We start from the raw sequence: 24,999 nt of genomic DNA, 5'->3' as shown, positions 1-24,999 counted from the left end.
TTATAGTTTTTTGTAAGTCAAAAATCAACTTATTTTTTGAGTGGGGAAGGAGAAACTTAATTTATAAGTCAAAAATCAGCTTATATTCACAGTTTTAAGCTATAAACTGCTAGACTATAAATTATAATCACTTTCCCACAGCTCTACCAAACGGGGCCATTATAAGTTGAGAGGCTTTATTTATCAAATCTGTTGGCATCATAAATCTGTAATTTTTATTGTTATTTATTATTTATATAATTGCAAGACATGTGACATACTCCTATTCATTTTGAGGTTATGAGAATTTATGAAATGTGAAAAGATGATGGAGAATAAAGTAGAAAACATAGAACATGAAGTGGAGGTTGAAGGAAGTTATGGAAGATCATGTAGTATGAAATGGAGGAGGTGAAAGAGTGGGTAGTTTTAGGTAGTTTTTTTTCTACAAATGTTTGCTTATAAATAGCCATTCGTGGCTAGATTGTAAAGGGAGAGAACTCAAATCAAAAACAATTGATTTATACTTTTATTGTCATTTATATTTCCTACATTTTATTTTACACACTTTCTTTTCAAAGCATTTATTTTCAGCATTTCATTTTCGAAGCATTTTATGCACTTCTTTTTCAAAATATAGGAGTAGAGGTAAGTAATTGTTACTTTAATTGTTCATTCAATCATCTTTCTCTGTCTCCCTCATTCTTCTTTTAATTTTTCTTTTCTTTAATACTTGGCAATTTTGAAGTCTTCTTCATTGAGGCAAAAGAACCGTTAACGCAATCGCTTAATAATTAGCTTGAATTTAATCTGTAAGGATTTTTCAATCCTTACTAGCACGCTCGCATTTATGATATTTTCCTTCGTAAGAAAAATAAGCCAACAATTTTTGGCATGCCCAGTGGGATGTCAAATGTAAGAAATGAAAAATGAATTGGATTTGTCCATTTCAAATAGCCTAGACGAAATCTATTAGTGTAAACAAAAAATTTTGGATCTTCAAGAAGAAATCCATTTTCTTGATGAAATAAACTTTCATTCCTTACAATATTATTTGGTAGAAGAAAAAAGACACTAGTTAATGATTTTCATAAGCCATTAATGGCTAACATGGAAAAAAAACTCACTTTGTCAAATAATTATGAAAATCAATTCAACAAAAGTCATTCTTTTAAAACAAATATGGTCAAAAATAATGAACACGCCACTCTTCATGAATTCAAAATTTTTGACATTTTTCAAAGTGTCAAAAAGTATGAATTTTCATGGTCACACTATACCATGACTTTTGTTGTTCGAAATCCATTTTGGATTTGTAGATCACATCAAACGTTGACTTTGATGGAATGACTAACAAATAATATTTCATTATTGCAATATATTGGGCAAAAAATATGGTTATTAGTTGATCCATAAAACTATCACCATTTGATTTTGGGGTTATCTTCGAAACCTGTCTGAGAGGGTAATTTTTGTAAAAATTGGGTAGAGTTATGAGATGGACTTTATGGCCCAAAGTACGAAGGACTGGGTAAAAAGGCCGAAAAGTTACTCCGGCCCAAGAGAGATAAAGTTACTCCAACCCAAGAGAGATAAAGTTACTCCGGCTCAAGAATTGTAAAGTTACTTCGGTCCGGACAACTTGGAGTTAGACCGATTTATAAGTTAGTCCGGTCATGACGTGTTCTGGATAGGTCGGTCTAATCACACCATAGGTTGAACAGAAAAGAACCGAGATAAGGAGTAAAAGGAAGAACCGAACTAAGGATAGTTCGGCCTACTCTGTGGCTCAGCATAGCCAGTGTTATTTCGGTCAGGTGGTAGTTCGGCCATGGTAAAAATCATCTCACTTGGTTTAAGCAGTGAGGGGGGTGTTGAAGGATAAGCATTATCTTTCAGGAGTATGAATCCTAGGAGGACTCTGCATGGAGGAGTAAAAGTCCTACTAGGATTGTGCCACATAACCTATAAAAGCTCACAAACATCACCTTGGAGGAGGTAACACACAACTTTACTTTCTGAGTACATAGAGCTTTGTCTATTTGTCAAGTTTACTGACTTAGGCATCGAGAGGTTTCCGGCACACACCCGCCGGCTAGCTCACGTTTGTGTTTTCAGGTGATAAAGCGACGTCGTACGGAGGAGCGTGGACTTGGTCAACAGGATTATACGAGAAGGTGTATTTCTTTCCCGTACAATTGGCGCTGTCTGTGGGAAAAACAGACAGAACAGAACCTCTTGACTAAACTTCTCCTTTTCCCGATCAATGGCACACATTGAAGAATTGCCGCAGTCCGTCGTTGACGCGCTAACTCCGGATGGGGGCGCAAGGCGTGAAGGATTACCCTCTGTCCCTCCCATGGCAGACTTAGAGCCCCAACGACATAACTCCAGGAGGGATGCTAGGGGGAGGCGGACTAACAGCCCCCGTCACTCTCGTTCGCAAAGTCCTGACAAGCAAAGGAGGAGGATTGATCCTCAAGCCCTGGAAGACCGCGTGAAGGAGCAAGATGAATTAATAAAAAAGATGGCGGCGGACATGGAAGCTTTGAAGCGCCAGATGAAGAAAAAAGAAGTGGCGACAGGAGAGGGGCGCAAAAACAAGACGCCCCCTCGCCATTCAGAAAATCGTGGTAGGAATACCACACCCTCGCAAGGAGAAAGCGGAAGCCTCAGGACAGGCGACACTCAATCCTGGTCTTCCAGAACTCGTCATTCCAGGTCTGAGAGGACGAGATCTAAGAGATCATACACTGAAGGAAGCACGTATTGGCCCTCGCGCTCGCACCAAACCAGATCTAGACAGACGGAACTACCCAGATCATCCGACTTACGAACTGTGCTCGAAGAAAAGGCACGATGCAAGGAGGATGCCAGGGCAAGAGATCCACACAGAGTTTCTGCCTTACAGCGGTTGGCTCCTCGGACGCATGGAAGCGTCGAGGTTGGAATGCCAATACCGCGCCCTGCCTATGAACCAACGGACAAAGCATTAGCAAGGCTGCAGACTTCGCCGTTTGTACCAGCGATTGAAAACGCGCCCTTACCATCAAGCTTCCTTCAGCCGAAATTCACTATATATGAAGGGAAGACGGATCCCTACTCATATTTAAGCCACTTTCGCCAGGTCATGGCTGTGTACAGGCGAAACGAGGCCTTAATGTGTATACTCTTCCCATCAAGCCTTGGCGACCTAGGCTTGACTTGGTTCGAAAAACTTCCAGAGGGCAGCATAGCCTCCTGGGCTCAATTGGCAGAAGCGTTCGTAACAAGATTCCGAACAAACACTAAAACACCTGTGGAGATCGACCAACTACTCTCCATCGACATGGGGGATAAAGAGACCCTTAGATCTTACAATAGTCGATACTGGGAGACATTCAATCAGATTGGGGACTGCCCCACCAATCTTGCCATTGCACAGTATAAAAGAGGCCTTCCAATTGGGAACAGACTAAGGGACTCGATCACCATGACGCCACCCCTCACCATGGAAGCCCTGATGGAAAGAGTGCATCAGCACATCAGGGTAGAAGAGGATGGCGCACGTGCCAAAGCAAAATCTAGTGCAACCGCAGTACCAGAAAAGAAAACCTCAGCAAAGGTTAATGCAGTAGATCGTCAGAATAGAAACGGTCGTGGCAGACGAGATAACGGAGAAGACCCAGATAAAAGATGGTTGAGAATCCGCACTGCCATAACAACGGTGTTCAAGAAACCGATATATCGGATTCTGAGCGAAATAAGAGATGAGCCTTTCGTCAAGTGGCCAGCCAAGCTAGGAGAGGCTCAGAAAGACTATGACGACAGATCACGGTGCACCTTCCACAAAGAAAAGGGGCACCGAACTGAGAATTGCACGCCATTGAGACAGCACCTGGAGGAGTTGGTGGCGGCAGGTCACTTGGATAAGTACATTGAGGGAGGAACGCAGCCAACCCCCCAGGACCATAATAACCCCAATGGGATGCCAATCGACACCCCCCCTCAAGGCATTATCAATGTGATACATGGAGTCTTTGAACCTGAGCGTGTATGCGAGCTCAGGGGATCAATCAAAAAGGCTGAGCACTTTAGAGAAGTGCTAAGTGCCCAACCTGCCATCAAGAAAGGGAAGACAGAAGCAACAAATGTCATGTCCTTTTCGGATAAAGACTTTGATCGAATATACTGTCCTCACAATGATGCCCTAGTCGTCACTCTCCGAGTCAAGGATTTTGACGTCAAGCGGATTTTGATTGACCAGGGTAGTTCATGTGAAATCATGTACTACGAAACATTTAAACAATTGAAACTACAAGACAAAGACTTGGCACCTGCCGTATCTCCCCTAATTGGATTCAACTCCATGCCAGAATGGCCCGTCGGCAAGATAATTCTTCTAGTCAGAGCAGGAAGCGTGACAAAACAAGTGGAGTTCTGGGTATTGAAGGTCCCCTCCACTTACAACATCATCTTGGGCAGAACGTGGCTACATGCCATGCGATCGGTAGTATCATCCTACCACCAAGTAATGCGGTTCCCCAATGACACCGGTATAATCGAAGAAGTCTATGGAGATCAGATCATGTCAAAACAATGCTTCGCCACAGTGAATGGAAGCCGTGCTGCCAAAGGATACGTTCATTCGGTGGAAGAACCAGAAAGTAATGAGCTATTCGCAGATGTCGGCAAAGCGGCGGATCAGAAAGCAGTGGAGGACTTGGTAGAGGTAAAAATAGATGAAAAAAACCCGGATAAGTTCTTTTTGCTCGGTTCGTCGTTGTCCAGCACTGAGAGATTAGAGGTCTTGGAATTCTTGACCTCTAACATCGAAGTGTTCGCCTGGACACCCTACGACATGCTAGGCATTGATCCAAACTTCATCTATCACCAACTCAATGTCCACCCATCCGCCAGACCAGTCATTCAGCGCACTCGCAGATCGGCACTCCACCATGCCGAAATAGTAGGGGTGAGCATGGTCCGGATTGGACCGGATTGGGGTAAAACCAAGACCAATCCGTTATCTACGGTTCCTGAAAAATTGGAACCAATCCAATCCGTTTAAATCATGGAACCAATCCGAACCAATCCATTTAAATACGGATTGGATCGGTTTAGGACCACGGGTTCACATAATTAAATAACAAATATATATATATATATAACACTTTAATTTCATAAAAATATAAACATAGCACTATATCAGTTCCATAATAGCAACATGTTTTTTTATAATAGTGACATACTGTTCTTGAATTTAAACAACCATAAGAAAATACAAACAAAAATAATAAAATAAGATATTATAAGGTTTTAGGTTTGAGTTTAGATTTTATATAAAATAAGAGAAGATACTATGGGGGAGGATGTATAATAAAAATATAGACTATTTGTATACGGTCCGGATCGGTTCCAATCCGGAACCGTGGGGTTCAATCCGGAACCAATCCGTGGACTACGGATTTTTAATTCTTCAATCCGGAACCGAACCGCGGATTCAAAAAACCAATCCAAACCTATCGGATTGGACTGGACTGGATCGGATTACGGATTTCACGGATTCCTTGCTCAGCCCTACGAAATAGTGGCAGAATAAGCCACGGATCTAAACACAAACAGGCCTAAAATAATGTGCAAGAAATGGGCCAAAAGGGAGACAAAGAAGCAAGTGATGGTTTCTGGCCTCAAACAAAGGAGGGCCCTTCAACAAAGTTGAAGAGGGGCCCAAAAAATGGTATTTTACAGTTAGTGACCAAACCCAAAACAGTGCACATGCAAGCTTAAAATACTATGCAAAATAAGGCCTAAAAAGAGGTTTAAACACAAAGACAAAAAAGGGAGCTTCAAAAAGCAAAAGTTCCTTGATAAAACATGAAGAGGGGGGTCAAAATAAGGCTATTTACAGTTCTGACCAGAGCCCAAAAATACGAGCAAAAGGGGCTAACAAATCATGCAAAAATAAGGCCAAAAGAGGGATAAAGAGGCAAGTGACAAAAGGAAGCCTCAAACAGTGAAGAGCCTTTCAACAATGTTGAATAAGGGCTCAAAATAAGCTACTTTGCAGTTTATAACCAAGCTCAAAAAAATTTACAAATGAGCCTAAAATACTATGCAAGAAAGAGGCATACAAGAGAGGTAAAGAAGCAAGTGTTAAAAGGAAGCCTCAAACAGGGAGAGGCCCTTAAAAAAACATGAAAAGGAGCTCAAAATAATGCTATTTTCAGTTAGGGTCGGAGCCCAAATATGCAAGAAATTATAGCTTAGATTGTATGCAAAAATAGGGCCAAAAAGAGGAGAAGGAGACTTACCCTTGAAGAACCAATCTTTGACAGCCTTTGGACCAAGTTTGAGTGCTCCTAAGCTCTGAAAAACAGCCTCAAGCTGCTGGTGTGGAGTATGGAGGCCTTGTGCTATGAGGTGTAGTGTAAAATGGTGTAGGATTTGAAGGATTTTGGTGCTTGGAGTAGAGAGGGAGAGAGATGTAATGCAAGAGCCTAAAACAATTTTTTGTAACCCCTAAAATGGGAGCTGGAGGGCCTGTTATATAGGCAAGAGTGTGGGAAAAAGAGGGGGGAAAAAAGGAGGGGAAATGAATTCGAGTTTCCCCCCAAAAATGCACTCCCCCGGATACACAATCTGGGGGGGAAGCAAAATACATATTTGTAATGTACCAGAGGTGGGGATCATGGTCGGCCGGTTATTTAAGTTGCAGGTGGCCGGCCGGCCCTCCCCATGGCCGGTCGGCCAAGGGTCAAAAGGGTCAAGCAGTATTAGTGGCCGGCCACCCCAGAAAGAGGGCCTCTCATGTATGCACAACACAACCATGTGGTCAAAAACTGGAAAAAGTAAACTAGGAGAGAGAAAAGCCCACTTTTAGGAGGGACTCAAAAGGGTCACACACAATTACTGGCCGGCCATGTGATATTGGTGGCCTCCCAGGTGTGTACAACACAAATATGTGGTTTGGGGCAAGAAAAAGTGGCTTTAGGGTGGTCAACATTGGCTCTCAAGTGAGAAAAACAGACGACGGAGGGCAATGGAGGAATAAAACTGGTTGTCAGAACAATTACTGGCCTCCCACCCTTCTACGACCTTCTTAACAATGAAACAGAGGTCCCTGCCAAAAATGAACCCAAACCGATGCAAAATGAAGGTTCGGGGGCCGAAACGCGCAGCCCGAGGCCCCAAAAACTGACTGTTAGGCACCAGAAGTGGTGTTCGGCCACGAAGTTGGTTTCTCGAGCCACAGTGTCCCTCAAAAGGGAGAAAATAAGATGTATGCCAAAAACCGGAGCAAACGGAGGTGGTTAAGCGGTCCCGAACCGAGGCACACGACCGTCGGCTCCGAAAAATTGAAAACCGGACTCCAAATAGGCAAAATGGCCTATGACCATGAAATGTAGCCTACGGCCACTGAGAGATGATCTACAGGACCTCTCCCTCCCTTCGGGAAGAGAAAACAGAGAAAACAGAGCCTGGTTCGCAAATCGAGGCAAAGCATGAAAGAGTCCGGAAGTCCGGAGGCAAGGCTCGCAGCCGAGACTCTGAAACCTCAGAACGAGCACAATATGCTACATCACCAAGCGCTCAATCGGTGACGTCTGAGTCTTAAGGTCGGTCAAAAATGGGGTGTCTACACCTATAGGCTTACATCTTTCCAGGTCATTGCTTGGTTACACAAAAGTGAGCCTAGCTCAATACAATATAAGTCCATGGCTATACAAAATAATAAAAAATAAATAAAAAAGCTCTTACTTCCCAAAGTCCCTCCAAGCTATTGCCTTGGCGGAGGCATGTCACTAGCACTTGAAAATTATTTTTCCCAGATAAGATTAGCCAAAACCTAGTAGGAATAATTTAGCACAATATAAGAGGTTTATCAAAGATATATGTACAATGTGCATATACAATAATTGTGACAAAACATTCACAATCCACAAGATCACAAAGTACCATAATTTATATCTCAGTCTATTGTCCTTTTGTTCATTTCAAGTCAATTCATTTTATCTCAACTCATGAGCCAGTTTCATTATGTTCCAGATAACCCAACTGAGTCTAACACACAGTGATCCTCTAATCAACACAACTATTGCATAAACACTTCAATTTGCCATTTTACGAAATTTTCATCCACAGGAATCAGCATCCATGTATACACAAGATTTCGAGACTTTCACCCTGGACACTCTAGCCAGCTTAATTTCAATGGAGTCCATCCCCTATCTCCTCCCAAACAATGGAGTACATCCCCTTTCTTCTCCTAAACAATGGAGTACATCTCCTTTCTTCTCCATACATATACAATGTACTTATAGCATAGTCACATTCAATGAAAACCAACATTAGATTAGTTTCAATTTATCTAATCCTCATGCAAATTCTACAACAAATATAACTATCCTCCACCGATAGCTCAATGCAGATATTTCTAAATAGATATACAATATTTTCAATAGATAAATTATTCAAATTTTCATGGGTGAGAGACAACACGTGACCAACTCCACCACTTATATCAATACTTATCTAATTTCACATTACCAATTTCAATTTCAATTATTCACACAAAATAACTATTTGACCCAATTAGGGCAAAACTCCCATTTTTTCAAATGTCAACCCAAGTACCAAAATCAACAATTTTGACACAATACAACCTCATTTTCAAACTCCATAACCATTTACTTTCTATTCACCAAAAACTCCTCTTTTTATTTCACACCCAAATCCTAGGTTTGTTCAAGCTACTCCTAAATCCTACCATTGTTACATAACGACAAATAACTAAGCTAAAGACTATATAAAAGTGTAGAGAATCCTTATCTCAAAGAGAGAAAACGAGCAAGGCAAGGATGAAACTCTAAAGATGCTCAAACCCAACTTTGTTTGGATCAAAATAAAGATCTTGAGACACTCTACCTTTTTCTCAAAGGCACTAGGGTGAAGATCCCAATGGAGCTAGGTGAAATAGTAGAGAGAAGATGAGTTTTAGAGAGAGAAACTCAAGATCTAAGTTTTTGTAAAATTTTAGAGAGAGAGAGGAATGAAAAAGTGATGAGAAATGTCATCAGAGAGAGAACTCTAGGGTTTTCCAAATCTAGATTATGAAGATAGACGATGGGCTGAAGATGGATGACGGGGGAAGAGATACGAGTTGCAGTTAGCGATTGCGGGAGGAACATCACAAGTTGTAGTAGCGGTGGGGGGCGCGGTGCGAATTGCAAAAGGAAGAAGAAGAGGAAGAGAGAGGGGTGTCGGCAACGGAGGCTGAGAGAAGAAGTTGAAGAAGATGGAGGTTGAGGATTGAAGGCACCGAAGTTGGAGCTGGAATTGGAACCAGAGCTGTCGGAGATGGATAGTGGTGATGACTGAATGTGGTGTGTATGTCTGAAAAGGTAATTTAATTAAGGGATAAAATTATAATAAAAAAGTAATAAATGGTGGGTATTGAGAAAATAAATGGTGTGTAAATAGAATTTTCCCTTGTGATTAGAGTTGGATTTACTATTTTACCCTCTATTATCCTACCTAATTTACTTATTTTACTCGATTTGTAGGATCTTTTCTTTATTATTATTATTTTTTTAATTATTCCCCCATTCTTTATATAAAATGATTTAATATAAAAATATAATAGTATAATAATATTTATACTAAAAAAAAAATAGTTCCAAAAAAATATATATTTATGAAATTTAATTTTTAATATTAAAATATATAATGCATTTATTAGTTGGTATAACCCCAAATTTGATAGTAATGCAACAAAGATATTTGTAAAATTTTACATGATTAATCATATTCATATCTTTCAAAACAAATATGAATTATAGCTAACCCACTAATTTTTAAACAAATATAATTTTTTTTAATCTTTTTACTAATAATTCTCACACTAACCATTCATCTAATGGAACCTTGGGAGAAAGACAAAAGAGATGGAATTCTAGAGCAAGAGTAATTGACTATCCAAATACTTTTCAAAACCATAAAATCTCGAAATTGGCGTTCTAAAAATGAATGGGCCTAAAATCCACGGGTTCCATGGCAATGTTGAAGCGATGGATCCTGATCCCTACTACATTTCTTATTTCTCCCCAAATTTCACGCGTTATAAGCATTTACCAATTAGTATAGTTTGCCTTCTCTTATCACATATCTATCAGCACTGATTGCGAGCTCTAGTAGAACTGCTCTAATAGCAGCTCTATTGAGCTAGCAACCATTTTTTTTTTAAAAAACAAAAAAAGCAAAAAAAGACAAAACAAAAGACAGAAAAAGACAATTTAATGCTAATTTAGAACTACTCTTTTAGAGCTCTAAAGCAATTTCCCATATCTATTCATTTATTCCCTAAATTGCATAGCCAAATACACTGCATCAAATTAATGTGTGCATATTGTATATAAAGAAACGAATATTACAGCCTCTATGGTTTACCAAATACACTAACAAAGCTAGTAAACCAAAGCATGTAAGAGATCTGTTACAAACCCACAAAAATTTATCCGCAATTTATTTAATGTATGGATCACATTTATTGTAAATGTAGATTTTACTGTTTAAAAGTTAAATTTTCACCCTCCATTAATTTTCTGGTCAGATTTTGGGCCTTAAATATGGGACCGTAACTTTTCTGTTATATATCATCTACCTCCAGAGAGAAGCGATTCTGCAACAGAAGACGATTGTGAAAATGCCTTCTCCATAGAAGATGGATAAGACATTGCAAAATCATCAAACCTTTCTTGTTTGGCAAACGTTAATCCAGTAGCCGAAATCTCGAGAGATGTCAGCTCAGGAAGCTGAACATCTCCCCCCAGAAACTGTACAATTTGTCTCATACTTGGCCTAACTGCAGGTGATGAATGCGAGCACAACAAGCCGAGCTTCAACACCAACTCCACTTCCTCAGCCACATATTCACTACCCAATTTTGGATCAATAGCCCGAAAAATTTCACCTCCGCTCCACAAAGAAAAAACCCAATCGACTAAAATTAGATGCTCGATTGGCGCACTAGGCTCTATTGGCCTCCTTCCACACCCCATCTCGAGAAGAAATGCCCCAAAAGCGTACACATCGGCGCTCGCTGTGGCCTTGCCTGTTCTAGTGTGCTCGGGGGCGAGGTACCCAAGAGTTCCAACAACGTGGGTAGTCTGAGGATCGGTTCCATGATCATACAATCTGGCAAGCCCAAAATCACCCAATCTTCCATTAAGATCGCTGTCTAATAAAACATTGCTAGCCTTGACATCTCTATGCACCACCACTTGTTCCCATTCTTTGTGTAAATAAAAAAGCCCCGACGCCACGCCTTTAATGACCCGAAACCTTTGTTGCCAATTGAGAGTGGATTTGGGTTGGCCAAAGAGGAATTTGTCTAGGCTTCCATTGGGCATGTAGTCATAGACCAACAGGAGCTCCCCTTTTCGTCTGCAATAACCCAAGAGTTGCACTAAATTGCGGTGGCGCAACCGCCCAATACTAACGATTTCGGCTACAAATTCCCTCATTCCTTGTCTTGATTCATGAGAAACCCTCTTGACTGCAATCTCAATTTTTGATACGGGTAGTATGCCTCGATAGACCTTGCCAAATCCGCCAATACCCAAAAGTTCTTTCTCTCTAAATCCTTTTGTCGCGATGTATAAATCTTTGAACTTGAATCTATGAGGACCATAGGCAAGCTCCCAATCTTCAAGCACTTCTGCAAACTTCCTCTTCCTTCTCACATAAAAAACTACACCGGCCATCACTCCAAACACCGACATTAGACAAATAATCGGCAACCCAATTGTCAAAAATTTCGATATCTTCTTAGGCCCAATTCGAGGAAGCTTGGGGAGTCGAGACAGGTCAAGAGGTCGAGCCTCGCCATTCAGCTGAAAGCTCCATCCCAAGACATAATGAGATGTCTCAACAGAACCGGTGGACGACGAGAACCCAACATACATGGTTTCATTTACGATCGATGAGAGATCATAAAACATAGAGCAAAGTGGTTTTCTTGGCTTAGCAGTGTTGATTGGAGCCATTGTGACATTCATTTGCTTCTTCACCCCATCATAATCCACCCAAACTTGCATTTCTTTGCCACTAATGAGAGTCAAGTTATGAAACTGCCCATTTTGATCATCATAATAGCCCGCTGGCTCTGGTATTTTAGAGATCAAACTGTTAATATCAATTCCAACATGGTTGTCATTGATATCATTGAATTCACTGTTATAAATCGTGTCAAGCTCGACAGCTACGAAATGGTTGCTGGCATTGTCATTGTTGGTTTCATTGAAAAGGCCGAGGTATTGGCTCGGAAGAGCTTCCGGGAGGGCTCTGGTTGGGGAGACAATGAAGACGATGCCGTGGCCGCTGAGATTTGGATATTGGGGGATGATGGAGAAGACAAAGGTGGTGGAGAAGGAGAGAGAAGGAGAGTTTGGTGAGGTTTTGAAGGTGATTGGGTTGGGGAAGAAGGCATGGCCTTTTTGTTGTTTGGTGCCATTGGTGAGAGCTAAGAGGCCATTGGGTGTGAACTCGGCTACGCCATCGAGGGTTAGGTTCGATGATCGGAAGCCATTGAAGGTGAAACCAAGATCTTCACTGGCTGCTAAGGGTAGTAGCAGAAGGAGGCACACCGGTGTTGCAAAGTTGAGAAACATGACTGTTAGTCTCGCACCATCCCATGATCCCACCTACCTATCAGTGTCTGCATTTATATGCTTTCAATGTGTGAGATCTCTCATTAAAATTTAGAATTTAGTGAGAATTTATTAAAAATTTCCTAAAATTTAAAACTTGCACTCTCTTTGGGTTAAAAATATTTTTTGAATTTTTTTTTTTTACATTTTTTGATATTTGGTACAATATAAAATGAAAGTCAATGAAAAATATTTTTCATGATCAACAGAAAAAAAAAGTCTATATGAACAAAAAATGTTTTCTACTTTTAAAAAGCAAAATACATTTTTCTGACTAAAATCTTACCAACATCTCTACATTACTATTGTCACTCTCACCTCTACCACCACACCACCATCATCACGGCCACTATCATTATCACCATTGCTATCACCACCACCCCCAACCATCATGTCACCACCTCCACCTCTATCTCTACCTCTGTTTCATCATCACCACTACCAAACATAAAAAAATGTTTTCTTAGAAAAAGTTTTCCACGTAAAATGTTTTTCATGTAAAATGTTTTTCATTTGAAAATATTTTCCGACCAAACAAATGAAGCGTTACTGTCAATACTTGGTCCAATTAGAATTGAATGATTATTCTATTAAAATATTTGTTTTTATGTGTGGTTCGACTAAAAAAATAATGACAAATGAATTACAAATGGAATCATTTTTTACTATTTTAAGAGAATAATCATTTAATAAGAAAAGTCTAACGAATTACCATTTCATTTCATTCTACCTTATTCCAATAAAAAAATAAAGTGTTAGAGTTGTTAATTGAATTTAAAATTTTCACCCCTTATCTTTTAATTTAGAAGTCTATTAACTTATTGGTGTTTTGGGAACAAAGAAATAAACAGTTTTTTTGCCTTTTTTTTTTTTTGGGTCGTTTTTTTTTTTCATATTAGGATCTTAACTTGACAGAATTTGTGGAGTTTGTAAGGCTCAACACAAACTTCGTTTAGATAATCTGAACCGTTCATTTGGTAAGACCCGCAATGTATAATATCTATGTAAAAATTTAGGGCGATCCGATAATTATAACATTTTTATTTTATCGCATTTGTCTTTAAAAAAAATGGATGATTTATTTTAAAATTATATTTGTCGTACATTTTTTTTGGATATAAATGTAATAAAAATATTATGATTATCGACTCGAATTAATTTTTTTCATGAATAAAATACACATGTCATGTTTTGAAATCACAAAATTTAAGAAAATAATACTAATATATTATTAACATTGATTAAGAGGATTTAAAAATTAATCAATAATATTTTTATTTAATAATATAGATAGAAGTATACATATAGATATAGAATTCATACCATAACCCATTAAACTAAAACTAATAATTATATCATTTCATGTTTTGAAATCACAAAATTTAAATATTAAAAAATATTAAAAAATGACATGTGTATTTTAAATATTAAAAAATTCAAAAAATATGAGAAAATTATATTGAGATACTCAGCCTCAAAGATGCCACAATGTGTTTACTTATATTATATAACTAGCGTTATACCCGTGTTATACACAATTTAACACAAATAATTAAAAAAATATATTAATATTATGTAATTAATTTTTTAAATGTAGAAGAAAAATGAATTAAAATGAAATAAATTTTAATTCTTTTCACTATAATTACAATTAAATGTTTTTTTTTTTTTTGGGTCTAGTCATTAATGGTGTGTTCTAAGAATTAAACAACAAAAACATGTGTTATAATATAATTAGTCAAAAATAAAGAAAAAGAAAGTAGAATAAATTACAAAAGCCGCACTTACTATAAAACATAAATACATTATGCTATGCAATTATAACTTGTCTTATATTAAAATTCAACCGATAATATAAATAATCACGTGTTTCAATTAACTTTTACTCCTTTCTTCTTTTTGTGAAATTCACAAAAAATTGTTAACATAAAATACAAATTATAGAATGAAATATAAAAGAGAACAAAGAAAGTGATCATTTTCTCAGGTCACCCTTCAAAGTAGTGTGGGTGTTTGGGAAGTGAGTTTTTATGTAGGTTTTTTTAGTTGTAGGATATTATTGGATAAAAAAATTTTGGTGTTTGGAAAGATAGTTGGATTTTTTTGTGATTAGATGTGATGTTTGTAAGAGAAAAAGTGAAATGATTATGGAGTTGGATGTGATATTTTGTTTGGATTTTTTTTTTTTTTTTGTTTTCCAAAAACTGTCTTTTAGTGAAAAAAATCAAAAAAAAAACAAAACCAAATCTTGCCAAACACCAAGCATAGCCATAAAATCTCTTCTCCAATAGATTAATTACAATCAAGTTAACCATTGAAAATAAAAATTAAAACTTGAACTTCCACTTCCACTTGGCTAATCCAGTATTCAGCCCACCTTAAAGTCATTCTTTTGATTCAACTTTTTTTTTTCTTCTTAATTTCCAAATTAATATATATATATATATATATATATAATTACTCCACATTAAAAAATTCTGAAACTAATATATAACATAATTAAATATAAATTAAGTGTTTTATTTTTACCATACCTGCAAGAACTATCACTTACTATTTTATTAGTTAAGGCTGAGATGTTTGTTGCGTTTAAGCATTTATTGATAAAAGTGTATGTATGATTTTTATTTAAATTATAGTTTGTATAATTTATATAAAAATATACTTTTTTTTTCTTTATTCATTAAAAAAATTATATAGAATTCACACTTTAAATAGTAGTTTTATAAATTTTTCAAAGTTACTCATAAATTTAAAAATAAAATTGTTGATTATCTGAAGTAATATATAATTTATTTGAAAATTGTACGTATATTTAACTAGTATTTTACTATAAGGGTCATATAAATTATTTAAATTTATATGTTAAATAATTGAAGGTCATAGCTATTTTGATCATGCGATGCATCTTATTTAGATCTTAAAAAATTTATAAATAAATTTTATGTGTTACGCTATAGTGAACATACAATTAAACGTCACATATGACATTGATATAATACAAACTGTCAGGATCAGACCAAATTCACTTGATGTTTGGCCAACGTTTTTTGGTCCAGGGCACTAAAAGTCACAAGACCTCTATTTTTATTTTTTAATTGTAATAATTTTATTTAAATGTTCTATAATTTAAAAATAAAAATCAATCTACTATATAAATAAAATATATTTACATGTAAAATAATTTAATTGAGTTGACTCACAAACTTTCTTATTTTGCTCACTTTTAAACTTGAACCATTTTAGTGATTACAGTGTAATTTATGAAAAACTCAAGTTTAGGTCCCACTTCATTCTAAAATTCCTTTTTTTTTTTTTTTTTTTTTTTTTTTTTTTTTTTTTTTGTTGTTGTTGTTGTTGTTGTTGTTGTTGTTGTTGTTAGATCAAACTGTTTGGACTGGTTGTTCAACTTACAGTGAGCATTAGAGAAGGAAGTGTATTTACGATTTACCTTAGAGATAGTTTTGTAATCTACCTAAATTTTATTTATATTTTCAATTTTAATAAATTATATATAATTGACACTTCAAATAATATTTTTAATAAATTTTTAAAAGGAGTAATGTCATGCGATGACATTTTGACATCAAGTTTTGGTACCATGTAATGCGACACTTAACATGACACTAACCACATGAGATGGTCACCATAACACTAATAAAATTCTATTTTTGATTTCTTTAAATATTCCAAGTTTCAAAATATTAACCAACTAAAATTTTATTTTAAAATTTTTATTTAAATTTCAAATGAGATGTGGCATAAATATGAATAAGATTCTATTCTAGACTTTCCATTTAAAAGATTTTCAAATTTTCAAATTAGGTGTATTGTTAGGAGTGTTAATAGTTTTATGACAAATATATTTCTTAACTTTAAAAAAACAAAAAGCAATTTGAAAAAAAAAAAACTGTAAAATTTGAACCCAAAAAATAAAAATAAAAATTGCACGATAAATTTTGAAAAGTAACATAAATAGATCATGCTTAATATGTATTATTGAGTCCATGTTTACCATTATAGTAAACAAGTGAAATAGTGTTTCATTATTACTATATTTAAAAGGAAAAATTAAGTTGCGTTTGGTAGAGTTTTGTAAATATGATTTGAGAATATAAGTTGTATTTTAAGTTTGTGAGTTGTGGAATTATGATTTGAGTGTAGAAAATTAGTTTGGTTATGGTTTTTGAATTGAGTTTTGAAGTGTGAAATTGAGTTTTGAAAGTTTGATTTGACATGTGAAGCAAGAAAATTTGTTTGGTTATGAGTTTTGGAAAGAGTTTTCAAAACTTAATTCAAATTATTATAACTCATAACAAAACACATTACTTTCACACTATTAAAAATTCTGATCAACACTCATATTATATGAGTCCATGTTTACCATTATAGTAAACAAACTAAATTTAGTGAAATAGTGTTTCATTATTACCATATTTAAAAGGAAAAGTTAGGTTGCGTTTGGTAGAGTTTTGTAAATATGATTTGAGAATATGAGTTGTATTTTGAGTTTGTGAGTTGTGAAATTATGATTTAAGTTTAGAAAATTAGTTTGGTTATGGTTTTTGAATTGAGTTTTGAAGTGTGAAATTGAGTTTTGAAAGTTTGATTTGACATGTGAAGTAAGAAAATTTGTTTGGTTATGAGTTTTGGAAAGAGTTTTCAAAACTTAATTCAAATTGTTATAACTCATAACAAAACACATTACTTTCATACTATTAAAAATTCTGATCAACACTCATAACCAAATTCTTTTTAAAATTCAATTAAAAAAATATATTATTAACAGAAAATAACATTAATCAATTTTTTAATTGAAAATACTACAAAGGAAATAATTTTTTTTTCAAAATAAATATTCAAAAAATTTAAATCATAAATATTTAAATAATTTAAATAATCTAAAAATTTTAATAAGTAAAAAATTAAAATAAATATTCAAAAAATTTAAATCGTAAAAATTTAAATAATTTAAAATGTTAATATTTTAAATTTAAAAACAACTCTATACTCAAATCGTAACCAAACACATAAAACAAAACTCATTTAAAAAATTATTTTTAAAACTCATAACCAAACACATAACTCGAAACTCCATACTACTTTCGCAACTCTACACTCAAATCGTAACCAAATACATAACAACAAAATTAAAATATTTAAAAATATTTTTATAAAATAGAGTTTGAATTTATTTTTATAAAATATTTTAAATTTTTAAAAATTAAAATAGTAATATTTTGAAATTAAATTATTTTAAAATATTCAAAAAATTAAGAAGTTAAAATAATCGTAACATATTTAAATATTTAGGTGCCGTTTGATAACACTTACGTTTTCAGTTTTCTGTTTATATTTACAAAAATTTTAAAAACTCAGATAAAAACTTGTTTGGTAAAATTTTTGATTTATAAATCAGTGGTCTCAGTTTATAAATTTTGCCAAAAAATGAAAACACAAAAAATGTATTTCCGTTTTGAGTTTTTTTTTTTTTTTATCACCCAAAACTAGTCACCACCCGCCACCATTTTCCACCACCGTCTTCCGGCACCACCACCCACCACCCACCCCCACCACCACCACCACCACCACCTGCCACCACCACTCACCACCCACCTGCCACCACTAGCCACCACCAGCCACCACCCACCTGCCACCACTAGCCACCACCAGCCACCACCCACCTGCCACCCACTCGCCACCACCATCCACCCCTTGCTGCTGTCGCCACCACCACCACCATCACCCACCACCTACTGGCTACTACCTACCACCCGCCACCGTCACTCACCTACCCACCACCACCACCACCACCACCCGCCACCCGCCATCCGCCACCCACTTGCCACCACCACCTGCCACCACCACCGCCACAACCACCCACTTGCTACCACCTGCCACCGTTACTCACCCACCCACCACCCACCTGCCACCACCCGCCATCCGCCACCCACCTGCCACCACTACCCACCACCCACTCGCTACCACCCGCCACCGTCATCCATCCACCCACCACCACCACCCACCCGCCATCTGCCACCACCACAACCACCATCACTACCCACTCGCTACCACCCACCACCCGCCATCCACCACTGTCACCCACCCACCTACCACCACCACTACCACCACCACCCACTCGCTACCATCCACCACCCTTCACCGTCACCCACCCACTCTCCACCGCTACCCACCCGTTACCACCCCCCACCACCCTTCATCCGCCAACCACCTGCCACCACCACCAACCTCCCGCCGCCGCTACCACCACCACCACCCACTCGCTACCACCCGCCACCATCATCCACTCACCCACCACCCACCTGCCACCACCCACTGCCACCAGCTACCCACCACCCGCCGTCACCACTTTCCACCACCGTCTTCCGCCGCTACTTGCCACCACTTGCCATTTCTCACTCTTTTTTATATTTTAAATTTTTTAAAACATTTTGTCAATTACCAAACGCGTTTGTAGTTTATGTTTTTCTAAAAATAAACAAAAAATAAACAAAAACCAGTTTATAAAATTTTTGTAAATATAAACTGAAAACGTAAACGTTACCAAACACACAATATTTAAAATCTTAACAAAATTAAAATATTTTTAAAATATTTAAATATTTAAATTATTAAAAAAATTAAAAATATTGATTTAAATTAAGTTTTGAAAATAGTTTTGAATTATGTGTTTGGTTATGAGTTTTGAAAAGTAATGATTATGTTTTGAATTGAGTTTTGAGAAATGGGTGTAGAATTATGATTTGGAAGCTCCAAACAAACAACATACTCAAATCAATGGATGAAACTATAATTCGAAACTCTTACCAAACGGAGCCTTAGTTTAAGGTCCCTCTCTCACTTTTAGTAATGTATAAAATCCACAATATTATTTTATGATGTCTAAGGTCCCTTAATTTGGCACTCTCAAATCAAACGTCTTTCTCTCTTTCTGTCTTCCCTATTTCAACTCTCTCTTTCTCTCTCTCTAATTCCAAACCACAATTCACTCTCTTCAATGGCCGCTCTAGATCTGTCGGAGTTCATCATTGTTATCGTCTTCTCCAACTCTCTCTCATCCGTCAAGCGAAGCTCAAAGCATCCTTATCCATGTACGATTTCACTGATATCGAAATCGAAGCGTACAGTGACGAGAAGACAACGCAATGGTGGAAGTGAACGACGATACCATTTCTCAGAAATAGAGCCATTTGTGAATGGTAGTTTGGAGTTGAGATCGTAGTTCAAAAGGCTTTGAGTATCAATTTCCATTGGCAACACCAGTAATCAAACAAGCCCTAGAAATTTACGAAGATATATACATATATATATAGATATAGAGAGAGGGAGACAAGGTGTTGGTTATCATAGTGGAGCTTCAGAGAATTGATTAGAAAGGTAGCTTTTTGGTGGGTTTGTGAAGGATGTTATTTTGAAGGACGCAATTAAGGCATATTCACAAACACATAATTAGAAATGATACACATAAGTTGAATTTTTCTAATTTGAACTTAAGCTACTATGCTTATTTGAAAATAATAAATATTTTTTCTCCATCAATTCTAAATTTATCTTGGTGACTCAATTGTTTGTTTTGTTGTGTTTGGCCAAATAAATGAGTCAACCACTTGTGTATCATGGTTCAGGGAAACAAGTGATGAGCTTAATGAGTGGTGTAGATATTGAATTTGAAAACATCCTTGTGTATCTTTGTGATTATGTTTCTCTGCCATGTGTAATTATGATTTGTGTTTGTGTATGTCTGTTTTGGATCAAATGCACCTCTAAAGAAAATCAAAGAGGCAGCATGGTAAAAAAATTAAAGAAGCAGCACGACAGAGAAAATCAAAGAAGCAACATAGCAGAGAAAATTAAAGAAGCAACATGGCAGAGAAGATTAAAGAAGCAACCTGGCAGAGAAAATTAAAGAAGCAGCAAAGAAGAAACATGGCAGAGAAAATTAAAGAAGAAACATGGTAGAGAAAATTAAAGAAGAAACATGGCAGATAAAATTAAAGAAGCAACATGACAGAGAAAATTAAAGAAGCAACTTGACAGAGAAAATTAAAGAAACACCACGGCAGAGAAAATCAAAGAAGCAACCTGGCAGAGAAAATTAAAGAAGTAACATGGCAGAAAAAAAATCAAAGAAGCAATATGGCGGAGAAAATAAAAAAAGCAACATAGCAGAGAAAATCAAAGAAGTAACCTGGTAGAGAAAATTAAAAAAGTAACATGGTAAAGAAAATCAAATAAGCAACCTGATAGAGAAAATTAAAGAAGCAGTATGGTAAGGAAAATTAAAGAAACAACTTGGTAGAGAAAATTAAAGAATCAACATGGCAGAGAAAATCAAAGAAGCAAGATGGCAAAGAAAATTAAAGAAGCAACATGGCAAAGAAAATCAGAGAAGCAACCTGGCAGAGAAAATTAAAGAAGCAACATGACAGAGAAAATCAAAGAAGCAACCTAGTAGAGAAATTAAAGAAGCAACATGGTAGAGAAAATCAAAGAAGTAATATGACAAAGAAAATTAAAGAAGCAACATGACAGAGAAAATCAAAGAAGCAAGATGGCAGAGAAAATCAAAGAAGCAACATGGCAGAGAAAATCAGAGAAGCAACCTGGCAGAGAAAATTAAAGAAGCAACATGACAGAGAAAATCAAGGAAGCAACCTAGTAGAGAAATTAAAGAAGCAACATGGTAGAGAAAATCAAAGAAGTAATATGACAAAGAAAATTAAAGAAGCAACATGACAGAGAAAATCAAAGAAGCAAGATGGCAGAGAAAATTAAAGAAGCAACATGGCAGAGAAAATCAGAGAAGCAACCTGGCAGAGAAAATTAAAGAAGCAACATGACAGAGAAAATCAAGGAAGCAACCTAGTAGAGAAATTAATGAAGCAACATGGTAGAGAAAATCAAAGAAGTAATATGACAAAGAAAATTAAAGAAGCAACATGACAGAGAAAATCAGAGAAGCAACTTGGCAGAGAAAATTACACATGGCAAAGAGAATCACACAACTAGCCAGAGAAAATTACACATGATAGATAAAATTAAATATACTAGAAAAAATTACACTGGGACTTTACTTGATGGTACTCAGTTCGATTCGAGTCGTGATAGGGGAGCACCGTTTAAGTTTATTCTTAGCCAAAGTAAGGATTTTGTAATCTTTTCCTTATTTGATAGATCATTATTGATTGTTCAACCAGAAAAGATTGTGAGGGAGAATTTCTCTAGGTTTGGAGAGGGGGAATTTCTCTGGGATTGGAGAAGGGAAATTTCTCTAGAGGGAAGGATAGAGAAGGAAAATTTCTTTGGAAAGAAGGGAAGGTCAGAGAAATTTATCTGGGTTGGATAGAATTTCTTTGGTCCAAAATTTCTCTGGATAGAATTTCTCTGGTCCAAAATTTCTCTAGATAGAATTTCTCTGGCAAGTCCAGAGAAATTCTCTGGATGAAATTTCTCTAGATCAAATTGAGGGACCTTGGACATCATGAAAATATTAGATATCTTTTATGCTATAAAATCTTAATACTAAGGATCTTAACCAAAAAAAAAAAAAACCCTATTTAAAATACTAATTTATTTCCACAACAAAGTCATAAAAGAACCATATATTTAGAAATATAAAATAATCATACATCTAGAAATTTAAAAGGTAATAATTTTGAAATTTGAAATCTTACCACAACACTTGAAAGGTCAATAATTAAATTAAAGTGAAAGCAACCATAACTTTATGACACATGAAATTTTATATTTTATCAATTTATGAAAATTAAATCGAGATTTTTAAATTTATTCAACTGATAAGACTTTTATGGAAAATGCCTCATACACCCACTGGGGGTCGACCCCCAGTGAGGTGGCACTCAATAATTGAATAAAAAAAAAACTGTTTTTTTTTTTTTTTTTTTTGGGTTTCGGCCAGTGGGAGCGCGACCCCTCACTGGGGTGCGACCCCCACTGGGGGTATGCATCACTGTTGTACTTTTATTTATATTATATAATTCCCAAAAATACCTTCCTGTCACAAGTTACTTTAGGTACTTCGTGTATTTTATTCACAAAAAAAAAAAAATTAAATTGATCTGATAATCAAATTTATTCAATTTATCAATAATTGTGTTTATAAAAATAATTTATTTATTTTTTAATGATAAACGTGATAAATTAAATAAATTATAATTATCAAATCTATATAATTTTTTATATAAATAAAATACATAAAATACCTTACAAAATTAATAATTCAATTAACAAAACAAGATTCTGATAAGTCTCAAGAGTTGAAACAGTGTCGTAACATTACAGAGTTAATAATTCAATTATGAAAACGAAACTCTGAATCTCACGAGTTCAAACAGTACACAGACCAGATGTCTTTTTTATTTTTAGTTATTTATTTATTTTTTAACACGTTGTCTGAAAATAGTCGCAGACCAAACAAAAAGTCGTGGACCTATTGATTTGTACCATTTGTCAATCTTAACTCATATGGGGCCCCACAATTATGTTCTATAGAGCGTTACTTCTTCATTAATTGAGTAGACTGGGTCCTAGCCGGGGTACACGGGGGAAATTATAGAATATTTTCGGAATAGTTTGTGTTTGTATTTTTAATCAATTGTTATTTAATGTATTTTATTATATTTTTTAATTACTCAACATAATATTTTATCTATTCATTTTCTCTATCAATTATAATATTATAAAATATTATACCTCCGTTTAGAAAGTGGGTTGGCTTTTTGACTTTTTGATTTTTTTTTACTATTTTAACCTGAACTAAAAAGTTTGGTTTGAGAATGATTTTTTAACTTTTTGACTTTTTTTGTGAGAGAAAAATGTAATGATTATAGATTGAATGTGATATTTTATTTTTTATAAATAAAATAATTTATTTTATTTTTTATAACTATTTTAATCCCAAATCACTTGCCAAACACCACCATATACGCATATTTTGAAAGTATTGAATATTGACTCGTGCGCTGGGGCTAGTCAAACATTATTATGATGATCAATAATGCGTGAGACCATTAAAAGTGGTGTTCTAAAAGCACCATTAGTGATGTGGCAATAGACAGGACTCATTGTTTGTGTCTTGTTTTTTTTTTTTTAATACTTACTAACTCATTAGTGATACTTTAGAACACCACTTTTAATGGAATGTATCATTACCCTTACGATGATGTACTAGCACCACCACACAAACAAATTGTTTAATCGTTTTGTCTATTGGAAAAGACCAACAATACAAATCGGGAAAAAAAATTTAAAATTTATTCAAAATTTAAATTTTGTAAATTAAATTCATTTTAGAAACGTAACTTTAATATATGATGTGAAGTTTTTATATATGGTTTCGTTTGAGAAGCGAATTTACTTTTTAATTTTTTAATTATTTTAATTTAGGCTAAAAAATTTCATTTAAATTGTGTTTTTTGATTTTTGAAAGGGAAGAAAAATAAAATAATTATTATTTGAATGTGATATTTTATCTTATTGATTTTTTTTTATCTTATTTTGTCTTTTTATAATTATTAGAACTAGGATTCAGTAGTTGTTAGAATTCACAAGACCTAATACAAATTTCACCAGACGATTTGAAAATTATTTGAGCTTTTCATATGGTTTTGCTCTTTAAATATCAAAGATTATTTTGCAATTATTTAGTTCAATTTCTCCATTTTAATCTTGAATCAATCGAAATTATTTAGTCAAATTTCTCCATTATTGGGAGTCTTGAAGCATAAGAAACATGCCCAACCTCTGCTTGGGCCCTCACCATGTTCTCTAAATTTCTCCATTCATATGGAAGAGAAAAAAAGACATAAGCATGTTTACAAACTCGCATACTTTTTTTTTAATTTTTTTTTTCTTCTGGCTGAGCTCATTTACAATGACTATTTCGACTACTTAACAAAACACTTCATTCTAAAATGTTAGTTTTTATTTTAAAAGTAAAAATGTCATTAAAAGTATGAAAATGCACGTATAGAAATTCAAAGTGTGCAAACTCTTCTACTATTAACACTCATATCCTCACAATTAATCCATCTGCCTCACGAGTTTTTTAATTAAAAATAAAAATAAAACCAAAAAAAAAGCCAAGTAGATCTTAATTATAGAACACCAAAATGCTTGAGGCCCCAAAACACAAGAATCATTTGTCCCACTCTTTGTATCATCTTTTATTTCGTAAATTTTTAATTGATGAGGTGACAATACCCAAAAAAAAAAAAAAAAAATCTATCTATATATATAGACAGAAAATGAAATAGACTATGTGTACTGGTTCGTGAGAAATGTTTATTAG

General features: G+C 35.3%; 1 pseudogene across 1 annotated transcript; it reads right to left on the bottom strand.

The window, feature by feature from the left end:
* Positions 1–10,347: 10,347 nt before the first annotated feature.
* LOC145820928 (L-type lectin-domain containing receptor kinase IV.1 pseudogene) lies at positions 10,348–12,681 on the bottom strand (annotated as a pseudogene). Its single transcript, XR_014362972.1, has one exon. The product of XR_014362972.1 is annotated as an L-type lectin-domain containing receptor kinase IV.1 pseudogene (transcript).
* Between the last annotated feature and the right edge of the window lie 12,318 nt (positions 12,682–24,999).

The sequence above is a fragment of the Camellia sinensis genome, chromosome 3 (genome assembly GCF_055761805.1).
Source record: "Camellia sinensis isolate YWXY chromosome 3, ASM5576180v1, whole genome shotgun sequence".
Taxonomy (NCBI): domain Eukaryota; kingdom Viridiplantae; phylum Streptophyta; class Magnoliopsida; order Ericales; family Theaceae; genus Camellia; species Camellia sinensis.
This window is presented reverse-complemented; position numbering and strand designations above follow the sequence as displayed.